The sequence below is a fragment of the Cavia porcellus genome, unplaced genomic scaffold (genome assembly GCF_034190915.1).
Source record: "Cavia porcellus strain 051 isolate PalLab524CR breed Dunkin Hartley unplaced genomic scaffold, mCavPor4.1 scaffold_23, whole genome shotgun sequence".
NCBI lineage: Eukaryota > Metazoa > Chordata > Mammalia > Rodentia > Caviidae > Cavia > Cavia porcellus.
This window is the reverse complement of record NW_026947506.1, coordinates 20,468,377-20,471,324: the sequence shown is the minus strand read 5'-3', so window position 1 is coordinate 20,471,324 and position 2,948 is coordinate 20,468,377.

Here is a 2,948-nt window from a genome sequence, read left to right as displayed (position 1 = left end):
GCCCCTAAGTTGATCTATCATTAAATTGCACTTTCATATCCTGTACTTTATCCTAAATTGTAGATAGATGATTGATCAAGCAAAGGAAATCCTTTCATGTGTCTAAGCATACTTCATTTCTGAATCTCCTCAAGCCTGACAATATGGTAGTACCAGGGACAATTAAGCTTAGAAACTATACTTGTCTCATGAAAATGAGTAAATGAAACCTTGTAGTATTACTGTTTAAATTATCTGGAAACACATATCAGATATCAGTTGCATGTTATAAGACTGGTATAGATTTGAGAGTACCTCATAAATCCAAACAATTCTAACACTTACTGAATTTCTCCTGCTATTGGAAATATTCTCCTGTGACTTCCCAAGCCAACCTCTCTCCTTTGCCACTCTTGTTCATCACTTTCCTGTCATTTGGTGGTCAATTTTGTCTACACAAAACCAAGTCTTCAAATGAAATTCTATTCTTAGCACTGACAATCTCTTTCTCCATGATTGTGTGCTGGCCGTATCTGTCTTTTGGAACATCTATGTCCTGTATAGTTTGAAATCTGAGACAGCTTTATTTTACCTCCCATTATATGTAGAACTTATCACCTTTTAAAGTCCACCTGCGTTTGCTTTCTTGTAATTACACTGAGATCTAGACAATGGCTTATCTTCCTTCAGCCTCCTTTTTTACTCCATCAGACCTCTCATCTCTGCACCCGGGGCCGGTGGTGTCTCCGGGAACACGGGGAGTGGAGACTGGCGCGCTGGCAGGCGCTGGCCGCTGGAGTCTGGCGAGCTCTCTCTCTCTCTGGCGAACTCTCTCGGACACGTGGCGTGGGGGAATCTAAATAGCCTAAGCTTAGGGGAGCACCCTAAGGCCATTAGAGATGCACAGGTATCTCATTGGCGCACAGATTCTTAAGGATGGGGATATAGGGTTACAATCAAGTCCATAGGGGGCGGGGGGGGAGGAGTTTAGCTGCAGCCTTTTCTGGTTACAGTGTTTCATCTGGGCCGGCAACTCTTTCATATCCCGTCTTCTGGTTATTAGGAAAAGGGGCGAAGATCTCTCTCTGTAACTACTTCCTGCTGGCTGAGGGCGCTGTATTGGGGGTCTAGGGAAGTTTGACGGGATGAAGGTTGATGCCCAGGTAGACACTGATGCCAGGTGTTTTAGCCAGGACAACTTTACTGGTGAATGTACGTGTGTCAGACTGGAAAAACAAAGAGACATAATGTTATTAGGAGACATGGCACTATTATATTTAAGGACCCAGGTGAGGTAGATAGGAAGGTAACTTTGGTTTTGAGATGGTATTTTATCAGGGTGACGTTGAGGTGGCAAGGCAGAATTCTGAAAAATAAACGTGGGATTAGGAGGAGTGAAGTTATGAGAGGTGTTTACTCCCCCCTATGAAAGCATAAAAGTTAAAAGGTAGGTAGGTAGGTAAGGCTTGTCTCTGGTATATATGATGTTGGAGTCTGTAGGCAATCGTGTTAGGGACTCCTGCTATAGAAATGATCATTAATAGAATGTGAGAAATTAAGAATCAAACTCAACAACAAAACATGACAACCTGTGAGTCATAAGGCAGAGATGAGCATCAAAAGGATGGTTAGATCTAGGGCCTGAGTGATGTGAGACCAGAATGGCAGTTTAAAAGGGAATAAAAGCATTTTATGATTTAGGACTGGGACCTGTATAAAAATGGGCCTGTTTGTAAATGGCATAGGTTGACCATCAATACCATGTCATAGAGATTGATTTAATATAGCAACCTGAATACTCAGGAAGAACCCTGTATATATGGCCTCTATGTCCACAAATATAGAGAATATCTTACCTGAGTCTGTAGTGCAACTTGGAATCTGAGACGGACACCTTAAAGGGGGCTGTTGTTGTCCTGAACCCCCTCAGCCTCCAGCAGCGATTTTTTGTCGGTGACGAATCTGGCAGTGTCGACATTTTTTGTAAGGGCTATTACTTAGGATGACTTACCCACTCTCTGGTGGCTAGGACAGTCCAGTAGCCCTGCAGTAAGGTCTCAAAGAATGCCAGGATGGGGCATCTTCTGCTGCATTTGAGCGTGGTCCATGGAGGGGGCAGGCAGCTCCACCTTGTGTAGGTTTACCTGTCTCAGAACTCCAAGTGTCACAAGTGTTAAAAATATGAAAAACCATATTAAGATCTCTATAAGGTTTGAAGGTCAAGTTTTGTCTTTTTGTTTGGGATTTGGACTATAGTAGAATTAAGTAAGTATGTAGGAATTTAATATCAGCATTTAAGATTATAAGGCAGGCAGGTTGGTAAAATTATCAGGTGGCCAGCAATAGTGAACAAATGGTAGAAAAACTGTAAGAAAAAAAAAAGGAAAAAAAAATAGCCTCTCTCGAGTGGAATAGAACTGTAAAAAAATTTTGGGCAGGGCCGTGAGACTTTGGAAACGTGTAGTGTTAAAGGCAGGTTGAAACACTGAGATCGTGAGGCAGCAGTGGCAGCCTGTTGCCTGGTACCGCGAAGGAGCGGGCCGTGTAGAGTGGGCAGGGCGAACGCGGGACACCGTAAGCAGAGAACGGAGGCTTACTGTGACGCGCTAAGCGGCGCAGGGAAATGACGTCGTTTCTCTGCAATCGCATAAGGGGGTGGGGCTTGGAGGCCCCGAGTGGTGATCCCAGTTGACACCTGGCATCAATGGGAGCTGCAGCTCGCGTTCGGTCCCCCGGAGGGGCGGGGCGACGGCCCAGGCGGGCAGCAGAGAAGGTGGCCGCGTCCCGGAGGGGCAGGGTGGCGGCAGAGGCAGTCAGAGGCACGGCTTGCTTGCTGCGCGGAGCCCCGTGCGTGGGGCAGGGCGAGTAGTATGCTGTGGCCGCGGGAGAGGCACAGCGTGAAGTTAGGCGAGCTTTGTTTTGAAAGGCTCACGGCAGCGCCAGAGCTGGGCGCGCTGTGAAAGCCACGG